At 46.5% G+C, this 21,053-nt stretch overlaps 1 long non-coding RNA gene across 1 annotated transcript; it reads left to right on the plus strand.

Annotated features, from left to right (window-relative positions):
- Positions 1 to 17,257: 17,257 nt before the first annotated feature.
- LOC147610216 (uncharacterized) lies at positions 17,258 to 19,883 on the plus strand. The gene is made up of 2 exons (XR_015264034.1): positions 17,258 to 18,845; positions 19,533 to 19,883. It is a non-coding gene; the product is annotated as an uncharacterized LOC147610216 (long non-coding RNA).
- The last annotated feature ends 1,170 nt before the right edge of the window (positions 19,884 to 21,053 follow it).

Here is a 21,053-nt window from a genome sequence, read left to right on the forward strand (position 1 = left end):
TATGTGCATGAAATCCAATCACCCTCACCCTCTGTAAGGTGCAACCATTGAAATCCTCCAAAGGGGGATCGGTCCATCGGATCTCTCTAATCTGCGATGGGATCCAATAGAGAAAGTGAGCAAACCACTGCCCTCATCCGCTCCGTGAACTGCCACAACGATATCATGCCTGGTAAACATGCCTAGCCACACTAGGGGAGTCGGGTCTGGGATAGGAGTCAGCTACTCCTGAGGAATAGCAGAGTCGATGTTGATACTGAGCTTGTCTCTACCCCGGATCCCTGCCAAACCTCTGTCGTCCTGAACCTCCGGGGGTAACTACCTGTGTGCAAGCCAATCTTCAAGGGACCTAGCAGGTCCTAAGCTCAATGTGCCCTAGGATACATGAGGTCGGCGGGCCCCAGCATGCGGCCACTGGATAAACGGATCACGAATCAATGGCTGCCAAAGACGCTCCTATGAGGCAACCTGAGCTATTTGCCTGAGGGAGGTGGTCCCAAGCTCTGAGTAAACTCGCTACAAATCTGTCCTCAAAGGCAGGACTAAATTTACGGGCCCACATCTCTGTGAAGATCAATTTGATACTCTGCGAAGATCAATTTGATACTCTGCGGCCAAGGGCCTCCTAGACTCGGGGTACGAGCTGAAATCTAGGCCAAGAGGAAGTCCTTCCAAGGCTCACCATCGGGAAGGAGTCCTCTAACAATCAGGTTGCCCAACACATGGCTCTGAATAGCAGGGTCAATGATGCCTAGGCCCCCTCTGTGTCGCGGCTGAATGATCACTCTACATGCCACCTTGGCCCTCATAGGCCTCGTGCCATTGCCGGCCCATAAGAAATTCTAGATCAATCGCCGCTGTAAGCCTGTACCTAATCAATACATGCTTGAGAGAAGGCCCAACAAGAAGTAATGTACCACATGGTGGCAAGAAGGACCTGGTTTGCTACCACCACTCTACTAGCTGGGGAGAGTCTCGCGGAACTCCATTACAAAAGCTTCTTCCAAATGCTTAGAAGAAGGGGGGCGAGCTGCTACTCCAAAGAGATATTGATGGCCACCTGACATCCAAGATAGCGAACTGGAGTGCCCCTTGGAATCCACTGGAAAGCCTCAACTGGAGGCCAAGTCGGGATGGGTGCAGAGCCTACCCAGAAGCCGTATGACTTGTGCCAGTTGATGTGTGCTCTCCTGATGCGCAACAGAAGATCTGGATGGGGTTTCCCGTGGAGAGTGGATCTGAGGTGTTTCAGGACTTTACTCGGCTTCTCACAGTCACGTTCTCATTCAGGGAGCCTGTGGAGACAGATTTCCCCTCTCCCGCTCAGACCGATAGGGCTGCCCTCTGGCGCCTTATCTTTTCTTATTCGTCGTCTCGCTGAGGCCATGAGCAATTTTTTCTCAGCACAGGAGATAGGGCTCTAGGGCTTGTCTCCCTCTCCATACTTAGGAGGAGCTGCTGGACTTAGAGTTCGCAGATGATACTGTAGCTTACCTTTTTACCCTCCTTAGGAATCAAGTGTATCAAATCTTGCAGCTTACCTTTCTACCCTCCTTAGGAATCAAGTGTATCAAATCCTTAAGAAAGCCTCTCTGGCATGGCACATGTGATCATAATCTCATTGAAGGTGGCTCGAAGGCCGCCTTCCATGAGGTCGCAGTGATGAAGAAAGAAAGAGACTGGAAGCCCGTCCATCCCCAGGCATTTTTCCCTGGGAAGTGTTGTCAATGCCTTTGCTAGCTCCTTAGTAGTGAATGGAGTCAATAAGGACTGAAGAGTGGGGGGGGGGACCACCTCTCTCGTGTGCTGCTGGACCCTCTCGCGCTCATCTATCATGTGTGGGGATAATGGGGCACCAGTGAGAAGAGATTGGAAAAAATCCGTGGCGATGGCTCTCACATGGAGGGGATCAGAAACAATAGCTCCATCCTGGCCATGCAACCAACGAATGTCATCTCTCCTCTTGTGGGGGCCAGATATCTCAAAGAAATCCCTTGCGACTTTGTGGCCGGCTTGGGTCTAGAAGGAAGCTCTAGCATGGTACGTGTACTCCACCCTCCTCTCCTCTATGGATCTAATCTCCGCGTGGGCTGCAGCAAGCTGACTCTCATTCCAAGGACTATCTCCTCAGACTCCTATCTTGCTCCTGAAATCCCTCCAACCAATTTGCTCTGGTCTACCTCTTGTACTACGAAGCTGCTGATCTCCCCCAGGCCCACATCCACCAATGTGCACACAGCAGAGCCTGAAATAAAATCCAGTCCCGCCCATATCTGCTCTATCTTGTTGCTTATCTCGGGGTCCTGAGTGAGGCTGTCCGGAATCCTACAGTTCGCATGCCTGTCCTCCCTCTAGGGGTCCTCTAAGGACAGAATAACCGGAGTGTGATCTGAAAAAGTAGTGCCTGACAAGATACCAATCATGCCACCACGGTCGCAAGCCCACTCATCAACATAAAACCTAGCAAGTCTAGAGAGGTTGGGGTTGGTGCTCCTCCTATTCGACCGCAAGAAGCTATTGCCCCCAAGGTTGTGCCCAAGCTCTGGAAGATGACAAGGGTCTTGTCCCTTGAGTGCTAGTATCATCTCCTCCCAGGCATAGTATTTTGCTCTTGAGACTATGGCCGTGCCTCCTCCAAATCTGTCCTTTGTTGCCTCAATCATGTTAAAGTCTCCATTCATGCACCAAAAGTCAGCCTGAGGAAGGGCCTGCCGGACTATACTCCAAAAGATGGCTCTACTTTGCAGCGGCATTCGGGGCATAAACATTGAGGAAGCCCACGCAATCCTCTCCAGTCAAAATGGTAACCCACTGTGCTCACCCAGGAACTATGACTCCTGAGCCTCTCACTGCCGGTAAAAGTTGCTCACTGACAGAAATACAAACTCCTCCCTATGTCCTTGAGGGGATGAAGGATGGAGACCAGAAAGTGTGATTCCTGCCTGGGAAAATCTTCCCGCAGCGGTGGGTGCGCCCCTCGGAAAGTTGGTGCTCCTGGAGGAAAAGAACCTCGATAGGTCCCCCAAATATAGCTCTGTGAAGCTCTCCTCTAAGGATGCCTCGTCTCTGAAAGCACCCCCCCTAAACCCTAAATGTTCCATGAGACTATCCACATATCTATCTCTGTGGGACGCGGAACTATCGGAACTGCCCTCCACTTGAAGAGTCTTGGATGTGGGTTTAAATGGGGAAAATCACAATCCGTCTTGGGACGAAGGTGCGCCAAGTGGAACTATCCGCATATCTATCTCTGTGGGAGGAGGAACTATTGGAACTGCCCTCCACTCGAAGAGTCTTGGACGTGGGTTTAAATGGGGAATAATCACAATCCATCTTGGGACGCAGGTGCGCCAAGTGGACATGGATCCTGTCCTCCATGTGACGCCACTCTGTCCGAGCATGAGTAGGCCTACTTCGAACTCCATCTATCACAGTGTAGGTATCTGTAAGAAGGGGGAGGGGTATTGTTGTGACTAAGATATGCAAGAACACGAAGAGCAGCACCTCTAGGCTAGAGGCCACCACCTCCCCATCCTGGTCTCTATGAGACTGAGCCTCCAAGCTCCATCCTAGCCAAGTGACAAAGTGGGTGAGCACATCGGTGATGCGAAGATCGTGAGAAGATGGTGAGAAAGCTCAACTGCCTGTCCCTGGATGGCGGCAACCATCCAACGACTCTGAGACCCACTTTGTCCCTGGGGTCAAAGGAAAAGAGAAGATCATCACGCCACTCTGTGGCGTAGAAGGTCTGGAGTTGTGACCACACAAATCCGAATGGGGGCTACTATCTCCTCGAAAATCTCTCTTCCGTCGAAAGACATTGGTAGAAACTGTAATCCACAGGCAGCCCCAAGATCCTGGGCCCCCCCTGGGGACACTGGCGGGAGAGCCCTCACTAGGGAAGCGGCAATGGTCATCTCAACCGCCTTAGAGAAACGATGAATCAAGCAGCGAATGGAACTCGTTGACTGTCGCCGCTCTAGGTCGGGGGCTGTTGGAGGGCGATGGGAGTGCTCTGGAGAGGCGGAGGGTGGGGGGAGGGCGGGCTCAAAGGAAGAGGATGGGGCAGAGGGGGCTGCAGGCAGGAAAAGTCAAAGGTGAGGATGGCGGCGGAGGAGGAGGTGGGTGGATGGCAGCGGAGGAGGAGGAGAGAGAAAGAAAGAAAGAAAGAAAGAAAGATACATTAAGTGTCTACTAAAGACCCAATGGGCCTATGAGACCAAAGTGATACAATAATGTCCATGGCATATCTCATCATGGAACGGAAAATAAAACAGAAAGAAAACATAAACATAGCTATCTCACTTGGGTGATACAAAACTGTCCATGGAAACTCATCATGGAAATACTAAGAACATAGAAACATGAGAGTAGCATTAGCTCCGAGTAGGTGGTATACCACTCTCCAAAATATCAAGCAGGAGGCTAATGAGTATGGCCGAGAGGTCTCCCTCAACTGTCACATGGAAAGGTAGCTCGATGGTGGTGGAGCATGTCCTCGATCTGGAGCGATGAGGTGATCGCGGTTGACGGGGGGGCCGGGGGCGTCAGGCACACTGGAGTGCGGAGGCTCGGTCCGCGGTAACTCCTCTCGGGCGAGGTAGGTTTGGAGCAACTTGTGGAGGGTCCACAAGATCCACTATATCAGTGTCCTCCACCTCCTAGGTCCGTAAGAAACTAGTGGTGGTTGGCTGGCGAGGGAGGGGGCAGGGTGGTTGGGGCCGAAGCTCTCTCAAGAAGGTGTCCCTATGTTCGTGGAGCTCAAGTAGGAAGAGGCCCAGGCAACGCTGGTCTTGGAAGTCAATGATCCTGGAGAGTGGACGAGATCCCTCACGAAATAGACAGTGAAACCTCCCGTTGCGGATCTTATAGTATACTGGGCAGTGGCATGTGTAATGCTCCTTCGTCACCACCTGTGTGTGGCATAATCGGTAGATCCTCTCCTTGCTGGAAATCTCCTGTGATGTACCTCCTGGGACTCTCACTCGTCCGGTGATGACTCATAGAGGGTGATGATGCTCCAACCATGTTAGATGGGATTCCTATCTCTTGTAGACAGTGTCGGAGGCAGGCTTGGGATACAGTATCAAAAGCTTTGCGGAAATCCACAAAGCAGCAGTAAATCCTCTAATGTCGTGCTCTACCCTCCTCGATGATGGCACGGAGGGTGAAGATGTGGTCAAGGGTGGAGTAGCTCCTCCGAAAGCCATCATGTCTTGAGGCTTTGCATCCCTGGCTCTCTGCAAATGAACTAAGCTCCGTCTCTAGCATTGATCCATAGAGTTTGATTGGCCAATGTGTGGCCAATCATGATTGTCCTGTAGCTATTAGGATCAAGTGGATCTCCGGCGGCTTTGAGGATGGGGGTGATTGTGTTGGTGGACCAAGAGGGTGGAAATCCTTCACAAAGGGCTGTATTGAACATGTAGACTAATAGGGGCACCAGGGTATCATCGGCATGCTACATGATCCTGGGCTCGCCCATTGCGCAGTCTATGAATGGCCTTGAGGACCATGCCCTTTGTGAAGAAGGTGGAGGTGGTGGGACAGGGATCTAATGGTGGGGGTAGGGGTGGCTGATGGGGGATGGGGGATATGATAGAGGGAGCGTGCATAGGAGTGCCATGTGTCCGGGCAGGTGATGGGTGTGGGTGTGGGAGGGCAGTGTTCTCGCAGTTTCCTCCAGGCCCTAAGAAAAGTCGATATAACTCATCCTCTTTCCGAGCGTAGAACTCCCATTTCTTGCGTTGGGTGAGCCATAGAGAAATCCGTTGTGCTTGGCGCTTCATGATTTGCCCAATCTGTACCTCATGCTTGTCAGCCACATCAGTACCTTCGGGTGAGACAAAAACTGCACCAAGCGACCTCTCGATGTCATCTGAGCCTGTCTGTATCAAGGGAGTGGAGGTGCTACCCCCCCTCACAGAGCAGAGCCCTTTTGGGCAAGTTGATTGTCCATAGTCTCCATCTAGGAGTAGAACTATAGAAGGATTTTTTTCTAGCCCGCATCCTCGCTTGCACCCCCTTCCAAAGTGGTCCTTGGCCTCACAACATCATGTGGATTTTCTCGACAGCTCCCATCAGCAGGTTTAGTACCTCTTTTGTGGATAAGTTTGCGGCCAGTCTCTTTCATACCTGGGAGGCCCTTCATCCATCCCTTTTTCAGTCCCCTTTCAGCTGTGATGAGGAGTGTCTTCAGCAGCCTCTTATGTGGAACACACTCATTCAGCTCCCCTTAGGCCATCCTCTTGGAGACAGGTCTCACCTTACCTGGCTCCGTTTCCACACCCTTCGTCTCCCGGTCCAGTAGGAGAGACTTGCCTGCCTTAGGAGGGGCCCATCTAAGCATTGGCATCAACTCTGCCATCCCCACAGAGTGGCATCTCCCAATGGATCCACCGCCTCACTTTACTTGGGTCACTTCCTTCTCGCGACATGATGTGCCTCTTGACGACAGGACGACACCCCTTTGTGGTAGGGGATCATGGACGTCTTCTTCTAGAAGCAGACCTGCAGAGGAGGATTACCCCTCACGCCCGTAGTGGCTAAGGATAGTGGGCTTCCATGACCGCTGATGGCACATTGACCATTCCCTCACGAAGGCCGATGATCCGACCTGGTGACTTTGGCTTTGGGAGAGCCGCCTCCCAATGGGACCCGGGAGAGTTGGTATTGGCGGGACCTGACCAGCTGGCCAGAGCCTCCAGACATCCCGTTCTTCCAGTACTCGGTTCGCCTGGGCCAACACATTCTCTTACAGGCAGGCACTAGATACCATCTAGCAGCTACAACGCATTGGCGGGCCCACGGCATACTCCATGGTGTCCTTGCAGATTTCTGGCAAAGGCTCTGGGACAGCTTCCACCTTCAGAAGCTTACTCTCTTCCTCTGGCTTTTGGCACACCGCAGCCGCCTTCTTGTGGTTGGTACCTGGCTCGCCATTGCGGGCTGACCAGCCTTGTGCAGACCATGCAACACCCTTGAGGAGACTCGGCGTCATTTCCTTTGGGCTTCCCAAAGGCTCAGCAGGCTTGGTGGAGGATCTCTGGCTTTTCCTTCCGAGCGGAGCACCCTCCGATTCATAACATGGGGGGGCTATCGCTTGGACTATGGAGGGCACAACCCTTCTTTATGAGGATGGCACCAACCTTGCCCTTCAGTTCACCCACTTTTGGATTTCGGCCATCCCAGCGTTACCAGACCAGGTTACACAGTGGACCCCAGGGACTGGAGTTTGTCAGAGATGGGAGTAGTATCACTGCCTGGCATATCTGGTGGGCGAGATGAAGAGAGGCCATTGATGGCACATCCACCCACCCCAGGGGAATATGATCTACTCTATTTGGCTAGACATCATCCACACATTGCGTGAGGATGCTTAGAGTGCTGTAGTATCACTGCCTGGCATATCTGGTGGGCCAGATGAAGAGAGGCCATTGATGGCACATCCACCCACCCCAGGGGAATATGATCTACTCTATTTGGCTAGACATCATCCACACATTGCGTGAGGATGCTTAGAGTGCCTCACAGCGGATGCAATAGCACTGGGCCGTCTTCCTTTACATTTGGAGTTGGGGTCCTTTCCTCACTAGAGAGAGAAAGAAAGAAAGATATATTAACGTCTATGAGAGACCAAAGTCGGCCTATGAGACAAAAAATAATACAACTGTGTTCTTCCGGTCATCGGAAGAAAAGAAAAAGAAAGAAAAGGGAAAGAAAGAAAAGAAAAAGTGTGCATGTGTCTGGATACAACTGTGAATCATCATGGATCGGTGGAGCCCATATACAAACAATATAAAGGGGGGTGGGGATGTGGATGGAGTGCTAAGGCAAGATGCATCTCTATATGCTGAAGGGGTAGTACAAGCATGCTATACAGATCTATGTCTAACTCCTTCCAGTGCCATAAGAGGGATATAAGATATCATACATCGCCGATGCTGAGGCTGTGAGTGGCGAAAATGAATCGGTGGCAAAATGGCAGAGGGGGCCCCCCATGCTGAGGCCTCCTGGGTTAGCTAGCTCTCCACCAAGTCCAAGCTCTGGAGAGATCGTGAGTGGGTGACCGGTCATCACCGAGTTGAGGCAGGAGCTTGCTGAATCTCTCGCTCTGAATGACCATGGCTAGATGAGGGGTGCTCCTCGTGGGAGCGCCCCGAGGGAGGGGTCGAGATGCCTCAGACAGAGGATGTGGGTCCTGTTAGAAGTCATCTCCTATCTTTATTAGACACCAGGGCCTCTATTGTGGGTGTGCCCGCTCTGTATAGGTGTTTTCTCATTTTTCCTCACTCCACGTATTTTTTTCCCATTTTTTTCCTTTTTCCATGGTGTGGGAGGCTGCCTTGTCCTGGCACGATGGTCTAGGTGCTGGCCGACTGATGGCTACTGGTCGACTAGAGCAAGCCGGCCGACTGGAGTAAATCCTGGTCGGGTGACTTCAGCATGCAGTCGGCTGTCCTTCTACTGGCCGACTACACTCATGGAGCCATATAAAATGGCCCCATGGCCCCCACTTCTTTGTATCTTGTTTTCATTGCGGGATCTTGTGTATAGAGAAGAGTTACACGCCTATCTCTCTCCTTCTCTTGTGCTGCCTATTTTCTGCACTGTACTTGCTCTTGTGGTCTTAGATTTTGTTATCATCTCCGCTGCGTATTTTGACATGGTATCATAGCCCTAGGCTCTTGAAAGATCTTGGGAGTTTTCTGAGCAAGAGGGGGATTGTTACGTTGCTGATTGGTGGACTGTTAGAGGGACTGTTCGGGAAGAGAAGTAGCAAGAGGAAGGTGGGCTAAGTTGCTGGACAGCCACTTGCAGGTTTAAAGTTTTTTTTCCCACCCAGCCACCCTTTTCAGTTACATCCCTACTACGATGGCAGATTTGTTAGAGATGGCTGAGAAGCATGTGAAGATCCCAACTCTCCTCACGTTTCCAGTGGACCGTCAGTTGGACGGGAACAATTACGGCATCTGGAAGGTGATGATAGAGTCTGTGATGGAGTCATATGACCTTGCTGATTTCATCGTTCTTGCGGCCAGAAGCAGAGGAAGGGGAGTTACTGTCAATGAAGAAGGACCACGAGACACAGGCACAGATGTGGGATCGTGTCAACGCCAGGGTCCGATCATTTATCTTCCTCAACTGCACACCACACGTAATCAATCACGTAAAGCATATGACGCTGGCTAGAGGCATATGGTAGCACTTGGCTTCTCTTTATAACAGGGTACCGCCCATGAAGAGGATTTCCTTGGAAGTGTAGATGCGGGTTATGAACCCTGCAAAGTCGTCGACGATGCGGGAGCACATTAACAAGTTGCAGGCCCTTCAGGAAGTCCTCCAGGCTGGGAAGGAGACATCATCAGAAGATATGGCCATTACTTTGCTGTCCCATTTGCCTGCTCAGTATTTTGCTTTCTACTCCTCTTTGATTACTAGTGGCGGGTTCAGCACCATTACCTGGGAGGAGCTTGTGTCCATGGTCTTAGACCACGAGGAACGTTTCACGAATCCTCCTCATAGTGGAGGTTCGGAGGCCTTAATTGGCCAACGGCCGAAAGGCCAAAATAACAAGGGCAAAGGGAAGGCTTCACCGGAGAAGTCTTCTGAGAAGAAGCCGGAAACAGAACGAGAGAAACTGAAGGCCGAGCAGTCCTGCAATGATTGTGGTGAGAAAGGCCACTACTGGAGGAAGTGTCCTAAGCGGACTGGGAAGAGTGCTGATTCTTCAACCTCAGCTGCAAAGACTCTTGCATTTGTGCACTTAGAGATGGTGGACTCCGATGCTTCATCGTCTTCGAGTGAGGAGGCAGTTGGCTTCATCACAAAGGATACCCGGGAATGGATTCTTGACAGTGGTGCTTCCAGGCACATGACTCCGTCCCGTGACTTCTTTCTGGATCTGAAATGGTAGTCAGGTCGCATTTTCATTGGCGACAACTCCACCAATCCGATACACAGTGAGGGCCGGATGGAGATTATTCCCGACGGGGTAAGGGGGGCAAGCATGCCTCCCGTGTTCTTTACGTCCTTGGTCTTGGTTTTCATCTTCTGTCAGTGCATGAAGTATGCAAGACTGGCTTTCGGATGGAATTTGAGGAGCAATCAATTGCTCTACGGGACCGGGAGGCTGGTCAGGTTGTTTGGGAAGGCGATGTGGAGAATGTTATCTACAAGCTCTCTGCACTCTATTGACAGGTTCTCAGGTCGGAGATCTGTGGCACTTTTGTTTTGGCCACTTAAATGTGGATGCACTGAGGCGAGCTTTCCGGGACCAGATGGTGGTTGGCTTGCCAGATGTTCGCAGCACGCAAGGACGTTGCAGTTCTTGCATACGAGCATTACTGGGAATCCTTTCCAAAGTAGGCTTCCAGGCGGGCTTCAAAACCATTGGAGTTGATTCACACTGACTTGTGTGGACCTCAGCAAACACCATCAGTGGGAGGATCTCTCTATTTTATGCTGCTTGTTGATGACTGTACCAGATTCATGTGGGTCTACTTTCTTTCACAGAAGGACCAAGCTTTTGCATGGCGCTCTCTCTCCTTCTCTTGTGCTGTTTATTTTCTGCACTCTACTTGCTCTTGTGGTCTCAGATTTTGCTATCATCTCCGTTGCGTATTTTGATAGGTCCACGCCTTGTGGGGCTGTCAGGGCTTGCGAGTTCGAATCCTTGGGGACTCTTGGGAGGTCTTTGAAGATAATGGCTCAAAACAGTTCTTTGTGGAAACCATTGTAGGGTGAGAGCTGTTACGTCCCAAGGCTAATCAGGGTTAAGACCTTTAAATTAGGTTAACCATAGCCTAGTATAACGGATTAGGCATCTGAAGTAGGGGTTAGTAGCTTTTACGAGACTTGTGCTATATTTGGCTCCTGGTTTATAGGAGGCCTATATAAGTGATTGTTCGAGTCAATTTGAGGGAGAGCTCTTCAGACTTGGACTCGAGACCCTAAGACTACTCCATGCTGTGTACTGGTGGTACGGGACGCCAGGGACTTTGCACGTGGAGCCATGTCTCAGATGCTACTATCCCCCTGTGCTCGGGAGAGCTCTATGGTTGGGCGGTGAGCCAGATACTAGTGTCTATCTGTGTTTCCTTTTTTCTTATGCTTAATGTAGGGTCACCCACAGCTAGGTGACCTTCTTCTTGAGATTAGAATGTTGAGAGCTCCTTCTCCACCCAACCATGCCAAAAGCACACCCCAGTTCCTATATCAAGACCCAACTCTTTTAATAGCAAAAGTGCTCCACACGTGTCCAGACACTCCTATTAGTGCCCGGTCACTCAGAGAGTTTGTAACCGGTCTCTTGGCTCCCTTGAACCCCGCCCTTGCCTTTGCCCGGACAGTCGAGCTCTCTAGGCTCCTGATAATTTCGATGTCATGACATTACTCCTCCCTTAAGAGGAGTTTTCGTCCTCGAAAAAACGAAATTCGGGAACCTCTTTTTGAGTGTGCTTACCTTTTCCTAGGTAGAACCTTCTTCTGGTCTATCCTTCCACTTGACTAAACACTCATGTCGTACAGAGTGTCCAGTTCTTTTCTCTTGGAAATCCAAGACTTTTTCTGGTTCAAGTGGTAAGGATGGGGGTTAAATAAGTTCTACTAGGATCTCTTGACCGACGAGATTATCGTCATCACCACCCAACTTCTTTTTCAGTCTATTGACGTGAAAAACTGGATGAAGTTTAGAGCTTTCTGGTAAAGCTAACTTATAAGCAACACTATCTACTTTTTTAAGTATTGTAAATGGACATCAATGCCTTGGAGATAGCTTCGGAATTCTCCTCGTTTTCAAAGATTCAGAGTGTGCGAAAACCTTTAAAAACACTTTATCACCTTCCTTAAAGATGATTTGTCTACGATCTTTGTCTGCATAATGTTTAGCATGGTCCTGTGCTCTCTTAACATTATCTTTCACGATTTTCGTCATCACTTGGAGAACTTGAAGAAAATCTTTAACCTTATGTATCTTTTCTTTCTCGAGTCCAACGGCCACTGGAGCTCGCTGTTGAAAACCATACATCAACATAAATGAACAAATCTCATTGATGAATATTTTGCACTATTATAAGCAAACTCCAATATAGTTAAATATTCTTCCCAATTGGTTTGTTTTTTGCTCACATATGCTTGTAGAATATCTTCCAAGGCTTGGTTGACTCTCTTGGTTTGACCATCACTTTGAGGATGATCAGCCGTACTCATACTTAGCATGGTGTCCAATCTCTTGAACACAACACTCCAAAAATGATTGTTAAACTTTGTATCTCTATCACTAACTATATTGGCAGGTAAGCCATATAGTCGATAGATATTTTCAATGAATAGCCTTGCTAACTCAGGCGTAGTCACACAGAGGTTGCTGTCGTATGTACGTACGGATCCGTACAGTACGGTACATTTTGGTCGGAATAAACCGACACATTTTAGTCAACCTATCTACGACCACCCAAACCGAATCGTGGCCTCTGTTTGTTTTATGTAATCCAACTATAAAGTCCATTGAGATACTCTTCCACTTGCCATTTGGGATCTCTAGTGGACTTGATAAACCACCTACCTTTAGGCGTTCTGCTTTATTGACCTGGCACTTTTGGCAATTTAAGACATAGTCTTGGTTAGCCAGACCAATAAAATTGTCTCTTAACTAGTGCATATATCTTTCGTATTATTCCAAGATGAACTATCATGAAATTCATATAAAATTCAGTGCCTAATGTTCGAGTCCGAAGGTATACATACTCTACCTTTGTAAAGTAGGTAACCATTATCGATGGAAAAATTCTTCCAACAATTTCTTCCATCACTTGTAAGTGATTTGTCTCCTTGAGACATCTCTCGAGACTTACCGCTAGTGGAAATGTCTGTCTCGTTAACGGGGCTATCTTTATTTATAGTCAAGGGATTCCTCTTCTCTATGACACTCCACACATGGGCATAATGTGGATCATCAATGCACTTCCCCTTAAGTGATTCCAAAAAATCACTCTTGATTTTGAGTAAAACTCAACTCGTTAACCATGGGTATATGATTCAATGAATTGGCTACCACATTGTAATGTCCTTTTCTATATTTCAATTGAAAGTCAAAATCGTGGAGCAACTCTGCCTATTGAGCTTTGCATCCTTTCAACTCTTTTTGACATTTTTCCTATCAACTACTTATTTGCTATTCTAATTCTTTCTATTTGCTACTTCCCTTAGTGCTAGTCTTCATTATGGCTGAGTCCGCCCTGCATCTCCGGAGGTTTGACAAAAACTCAGTGTACGAAAGGCTTTGTGTGAATATATACTCTTATGTGTGTGTGTGTGGAGTGCGTGTGTGAGAGCATATCTTGATACAGAGTTCTACACCCACTATTGTGCATTGATGATGTTAGTGGGGATGTCGTAGTATCTAGTCCATACTATGCATAATGGAGTTGATAGTTATATAGTCTTGTGGGTTGACTACCATGAGTATATAACATGCATGTTCCTAAAAGGTGAATTTGGGCATGTTCCTGGATTCATCTAGGTATATACATATATTGGATACTCTCATGATCAAAGACTATCTCAAATCTGGCACCATATAAATAATGCCTCCACTTCTTTAAGGCATATAACTCCCTTTCATAAGCTGAATAATTTTGTTGAGCTGTGTCTAACTGTTTACATTTAAAAGCAATAGGTTTCTCCCCTTGTAAGAGGACTCCTCCTACTGTATGATTACTAGCATCCGTCTCTACCACAAAAGGGTTAATTCGGATCAACGACTTGGAGAATGGGAGCAACAACTTGGAGAATGGGAGCTATAGCTATAGCTACCTTACCTTCTTTGCTTGGAATCCCCCCAAACGAAGGTCTTTTCCTTTCCTTTAAGCTGATCCATCATCGGAACAGCTATCTTAGCATAATCTCGAGCATACTTTCTATAGAATCTAGACAAACCAAGAAAAATTTATAATTCTTCTAAGTTGGTGGGATGTGGCCATTTTAATATGGCTTTAACTTTCGTTGGATCCATACGAATGCCATCTTCTGATATTATGTGGCCTAAGTGTTGAATTTCTTTGACGAGGAATTCACATACTGTCTTTGGTATAAAGTGAATGCTTCCTAAGTAACTCAAATACTTGCCGTAAGTGTTTGACATATTCTTTCTTAGTGTGACTATAGATCAAGATATTATATAGGAAAACCACGTCAAATTTTTCTAAATAAGGTTTCAAGACACTATTCATGAGTGTCATGAATGTGGCTGGAGCATTAGTGAAACCACTGGGCATGACTAAAAACCCATAGTGACCAAACTTAGTTCGAAAAGCAGTCTTTTAGACATACGCTTCTTGAATTCTCACTTGATGATATCCGGATCGTAAACCGATTTTCGTAAAGTACTTTGCTCCTTGGAGTTGATTAAACAACTCATCTATTCGTTGGCAAAGGGTATTTATTCTTAATCGTGATTTGATTCAAACCACGGTAGTCTACACATAACCGCATAGATCCATCTTTTTTCTTCACCAATTGAATCGGTGAAGCCCAATCCACTTTTAAGCTATTCCTTTAACTGTCGTTCTACTTCTTGTGCTTCCTTAAAACTGAGCCCATAAGGAGGCTTACTTACTGGCTTTGAGCCAAGTATTACTTTAATTGGATGCTCAACATTGTGTAGAGGAGGTAATCCTTCCGGTAATTCATTTGGAGGCACATCTTTAAATTGTTGTAACAATTGCTTTAATGATTCATTAACTTTTTTATTGTTAACATGCTTTGATTGAAAAGAAGTCATGTTAACACTATGCTAACTCAAACCACTTATGTTTTCACATGCAAAAAAAGAAATGACATCATCAAGAAACATGTAGCACAAAAAGATGTTTTCTACTTCATTAGCTCGTACAAGGTGATTGAGTTCCATAGAGCATATAAGAGGTGAGGAGGGTACATCATGTTCACCTTGCAAGCGCACTTTCTTACCATCTACTTCAAACTCAAAAAAATTATGCAAATAACTTCTAAACAAAGATGGACCAATGTTATATAACCACTCATGACCTAGAATACATCCGCTTGAGTGATATGCATAACTTGAAAATCCAAATGCATCTCATGACCTTGAATGACTAATAGAACATCACGAACTATTGTATCCCAGACATCTTTATCACAGCCGTTAATCAAAGAAACCACATACTAATGATCACTTGGACTTTGTGGGAACTTTAATTTCTTGACTAAAGTATAGTTCAAGAAATTGTACGTGGCACTATCATCAATCATAACTCGTATCTTGTGACCATACATTTGAACCAAAGCATGTGGTCCAAATGTTGGTAACCACATCGATGACGTGACACAACACACATGAGTAGAATCAGCATGATAAACTTGAACCTCTTTAAACTTACGAAAAGTTTCTAGAGGGAGCACTTGAATTGTATGAACTTGCTTTTCTTTACTTTGATCACGCTGGTTCTTCTCATTTTCTTTTAGCTCAGGACACTGTAGTTTACTATGACCCTTTTCCATGTAGTGAAAACATAAATTTTCTTTTTTAGCTCTTTCAAAATCTTCATACTTCAGAAATTTTTGTGATCCTTTAGACTTCTTAGATTGGTCATTCTTTTGGTTAGGTCCCTTTCTTTTTTTTGGACCTTGATGCTTGGAACCCTTAGACACACTAGATGTCCATTGTGCATTCTGCACACGTTTTTTCTTTTTGACAGTATCGTCCAAAATTTGAGCAAACTTAATTGCTTCTTCTAAAGTTTTCAGCTCATTTTGTTTAACTTGATTCTTATAGTCCGAGTCTAATCCGCAAATAAATCTACAAATTATCTGAAAGTCATCCATTCCTTTCAACTTGAGAATGGTTTCTCCATAATTGGAGATATATTGAGTCAATGTGAGATTTCTCATCTCACAGTTATTCCATGCTTCCCAATTACGATTCATCTCATTCTTAGGAAGAAATTCTTGCAATCGATGCAAATCCTACCATTTTTATAAAAAAGTGTTGACTGCATCCTTATTGCGTTCCTTCTCCTCCCCATTAAAGGTCGGAGGTTTCAGATCTTTTAGAATAGCAACAAAATCTCTAGAGTGAGATGTACCAACATTCATGCTGCCCCCTCGGGCGGGAGCCACTAGCATCCCTTCCATTGAAGCACTCACGGTGGTAGAAGCTTGCATGTTATCCTTTAACTCCTGAAGAAAGAGGAGAATCTTATTGTACTTGGCCTCAAATGTCCAAAGTACGGGACTCACTGTTTAGTGCTGAGCAAATATCAAGAAGATCATCGTCGGTCATCGTGACATCAGGATCGGTCGCTGCCTTCTCCGTGTCCGACAAACGACTAGGATCTCCACTTATAGATTCATTAGGGTTATTAGACTCCATGTGAACCCTCTAAATGCGATGCAAGAGAATAAACATAAGCACCAACCTCAAGTCCAAGCTCTAGGAAAGCAACCGGATTGTTAGCTCGAAGCGAATTCACCGGTGCAATATGAAAAGCTGAGAGTTATCGTGGTAAAACACCTCTCGATCGTCGTAAAAACAACCTCAAATCTTCACTTGGCAATTCGTCCTTGAGAACAGCCTCCAAAGGTTAAAAACCTTTGAAATTTCTCCTTTCTTTAAAAATAATAAAAAAAAAGAGAAATTTCTGCTCTCTGCAACGCGGCAGCTCCAAGGCCTTCAACCGAACGATGAAGAAAACGTTTTTGTTTGAATTCTGTCGTGTGTTGACTCCAACTGGCGACATTTGGTGATGGCTGGGTCGTCTGGTTAGCTACAAAGGCCACAGTGTAGTGCCGGTGTGTGGCTGGCTGGCTGTGCTGATGCGTATGTTAGCCGATTAAAGTTGGCTGTGCTTGGCGGCGTCGGGTTCCACAGGCTATGGACTGCCTGCCAACAATAATAGTCGGCCTTCTTGCTGATGCTGTGGGAGTCGGCTTGCTTGACGATGCTTTTTTTTCATTGCAACGATAGCAACAATGATGGTGGCTGGTTTATGCGCAGACACACGGGTGGACTCCTCCACGATTATTAGTGTTAAATGTGTTGAGGATTCAAGCTCTGATACCAGTGTAGGGTCATCCATAGCTAGGCGACCTTCTTCTTGAGACTAGAGTGCTGAGAGCTCCTCCTCCTTCACCCAACCATTCCAAAAGCACACCCATATCAAGACCCCACTCTTTTAATAGCAAAAGTGCTCTTCACACGTGCCCGGACACCCTAGAGTTTGTAACCGGTGTCTTGGCTCCCCTGAACCCGCCCGTGCCTTGCCTGGACGATCGGGCTCTTTAGGCTCCCGATAATTCCGATGTCACGACACTGTTAGGCTGGGGCTTTACATTGGTATCAGAGCGAGACACTTAATTGTAGGCTCTGTTAGGCTGGGGCTTTACATTGGTATCAGAGCGAGATTCTTTGGAATTTAGTGTCCTTTTTTCTTATCCTTAATCGCAGAATCTGTTAGCCTGGGGCTTTACATTGGTATTAGAGCGAGATTCTTTGGAATTAAGTGGGACACACTCCAGAATGAGAGGAGAAAATCCATTGTGTGGATCTAATCTGTGGACTGCTTTTTGCACAATGGATTTAATCTGTGGACTGCCTTTTGTCTTCCAAGGCCCCGTGGTATGACGGAAGACAAGCAGAGTAAGAGGTGAACGGGGAAGATGCTATGGTTAGGTATGCTCAGAGGGTTCTTGAAATTGTTCCATATTTATGGAAAAAGCAAGAGCTTTTTGTCATGTTTACTTGTTTCTTGACAGTTCTTGTATGCATGCGTTTGAGGGTGAAACCCTAGGTTTTTTTATGCACATGAGGTTTTGAGACTGTCAGCTGCATTATACAGAGAGTTGGTTGAGTTCTGGCGATTTTGGTCGTGTGCGGGAGTTCATGCTTTTGTTTGGGACTCTACTGCACGCTTTTGCTGTATATGGCTGTGAACAGCATTACCTTGGATTGAGCAGATGACTGAGTGGAGGGGGGAAACCCTAACACATGTATGTGTGAGGCTTGACTATATAAGGTGCACAGATCGAAAGTGGAGAGGCTGTGAACTGTAGCATGCTGGGCATGCTTTCTGGCTGCCGAACAGTGTTGTTTGCTTGACATACCCAGGCATGGAGGCCTGGTGTATAGCGGAGGCCCTCACGTGTGTGTCTATGGAGCAAACAGTACAGCTAAATATGGCTGGAGGCATGGGGGCACTACAGGGCTTACAAGCCATCCAAAAAAATTTATGGTATTTTGGGCGTTTCTAAAAAACGTACTTATACTGGACTTTATTCCAAAATTGGCTTTTATTATTCACAGCCATATCACCAATATATGGGCTATGTGCAGCCTCCTCCTCTGCCATCTGGACAGCCTTAATCTGCTCCTCAACCTTCTGCAACTCCTTTTGTGGACTGTGTATTCCACTGTGCTTGATTTACAGAGACATATGGTGGAACTATGCTCCCAGGCTCCCCATGCTGCGGCTAATAATCCTCCTTGTCGGCAGGTTTCCTTCCATTTGGAACCTTTCTCGTTACCCTTGTAGTCAAAAGAGGTGGTGAGCCTGCACATGACTCCTCATGCAAGAACCAAAAATCCTCTAAAGACAAGAAGTGAGGGCATGTTGTAGCATCCCAAGAGGGTCAGTCGTTTTGATGCAACCCCAAAAAGCACTCTAGAGACAAGTGAAGGTCCGTGCTACTTACCGAGGAATAGGTGGAAAAGGCTTGGGAGGACAACCTATGCTTCGAGTGCAACCAACCCAACCATCACTACATGGATTGTCCGAAGAAGAAATCTTCTAGGGGTAAGACCTCGGTACACATTACGGAACTACAAGGTAACTCTTTGATCTCTTTTGTTGAAATTCATCATCTGGATAGTAGTAATTGTCAGGGTTGTCAAATTAGTGAGTTTGGCTTTGGTCCACATGATCTCCTCCGAGCTGAGGGATCTATAGGCTGCCATCAGGTGCGAATTTTGTTTGACAACGGTTCTACTCACAATTTTATTTCTTCATGTTTGGTGCACACTCTGGCTCCCACGGTGGCAAGTGACCACTGTTATGTGGTCAACCTTGCCAAGGGTACAGATGTGGAAGCGTGGGATTGAATGGTGCCTAGGCTGGAGGTCCAGATTATGGACTACTGGGAGGCTTTGAACTTCCACATCATGAACCTTGACAGGGTGGATGTGATCTTAGGAACGTCCTGGTTTTTTGATAAGACTGAGACGACCAAGGTAGATTATTAGTCTTATGGGAACCGTGACAGGGTGGATGTGATCTTGGGAATATCGTGTTTTTTTGATAAGACTGAGACGATGATGTTAGATTATTAGTCTTATGTTCATTCCGGGGTGATGTCCCCCATGGATTTTGTGATGTAAACTCAACTCAGGCTTCGGCCGAACTCTTTTTGATCCAAATTCTAAGTCATTGTGTTGAGGGATCTATAGGCGGCCATCCGGTGTGGATTTTGTTTAACAACATCTCTACTCACAATTTATTTTTTCATGTTTGGTGCAGAGACTCCGGCTACCCATGGTGGCAAGTGATCACCGTTATGTGGTCAATCCTGCCAGGGATCAGATGTGGAAGTGTGGGATCGAACGGTGCCTAGACCATAGACTTGGTGTTGTCCTCATCCATTTGAAGCTCTGCTATAGTCTCATAGGAAGGATGTTGTTTACGCATGTCTGCAAAGGGGCGGTATTAAGTTCCCTATATTAAGCAAAGCTTTCAATGTAACAAAGAGTTTAGGGTCTCCACATAGACATGCAGTAATTGTGGTCTCAATTTTTGAAGGCATGAAACTAATCAACTTAGGGATATTCAATATTGGTGAGATTGGAATCTCCACCTCCTTAATGGGTTCAAGGTTCTCATACACAAACATTCTCCTTAAGAGTTCAGAATCCATGCTTGGGACAGGTGAGTTCTCATTAACCTCAAGGATGACACTAGGTATATCCAATGGTTTGTGGGCTGCAAGACAGGCTTTAGGTTGTGGTTGTTTGGATGAACAGTGTCAGAGATATTTACTTGTTTTAATATTGGTTCTATCTCCTCTTGAGTATGTGTGACCATATCCCAGAGCTTATGAAGTTGTTCCAATTCTCTTATAGGGTCAGGGTATGAACCAAGTTTCTCTTTGTTTGGTTTCTTGATGGCTTGCATCCTTTTCTTTTTGGTCTCCTTGGTTTTTTTTTAGTATCTCTAGTTTGCTCAGAACTGGCCTGTGTGTCTTTTGAATCGAAATCCTCATCAATATCATTCATGTAACTCGTCCGAGGTTCCCAAGTTCATGCATTCCTTTTTCTCAGTTTTGCTCCTGTTTATGCATTTATTTATTCTATGGCCTCTCTTCTTTTCCCATCCTGCGAAATAGCCTGGTTTTCTATTTTCTTTTCCACAATAGGTGTGTTTTGAGCTATGAGTCTCGTTATTGCGTTCACAAGTGGGTTAGAGATTCTCAAAATTGATCCCCGAGTTTGACCACCCACTCTAACCATATTGAAAGGTGTGATGGTAGGACCATTCTACTGATTTGTAACCATAAAAATTCATTGGGATATCTTTGATCCAATGATCTATGCCACAATGATTACAAAGATTGCAAGTGGCATGCTAAAAAATGTAGCTTGGGTGACTGTGAGTCACTTAGAGACTCGGTGTGGTCCCTGACAATGATAGCATTGAAGAGGCATTCTCTTGAGATGATAGAGTCTCTTCCTACCACAACTAGCTGGTATACTGGTTTGACTCTACCTCTTGCAGCATCGATTGCATAGTAGTCTGTATAGAGCTATGTGGAGTCCTCAATGACATGTGATGCACTGTCCAAGTGAACCTCGTCCTCTCGACACTCAAAATATTCCTTAAAACTTATTTAGTTTAATGGTGTAATCCTTGTAGAGGTGGAGGTTGAGGTCCTGAAGCTGGTGTGAGGAGATAACGACACATTTTGTGCATTGTAAATCCCCTTTACAATAGGTTGATGTGCCGTTTGCTCAACATTGGTGTTGCAATGGGCATTATAGCTTGCGG

Source organism: Cibotium barometz, chromosome 49, assembly GCF_041138505.1.
Source record: "Cibotium barometz isolate CiBa-2024 chromosome 49, ASM4113850v1, whole genome shotgun sequence".
NCBI lineage: Eukaryota > Viridiplantae > Streptophyta > Polypodiopsida > Cyatheales > Cibotiaceae > Cibotium > Cibotium barometz.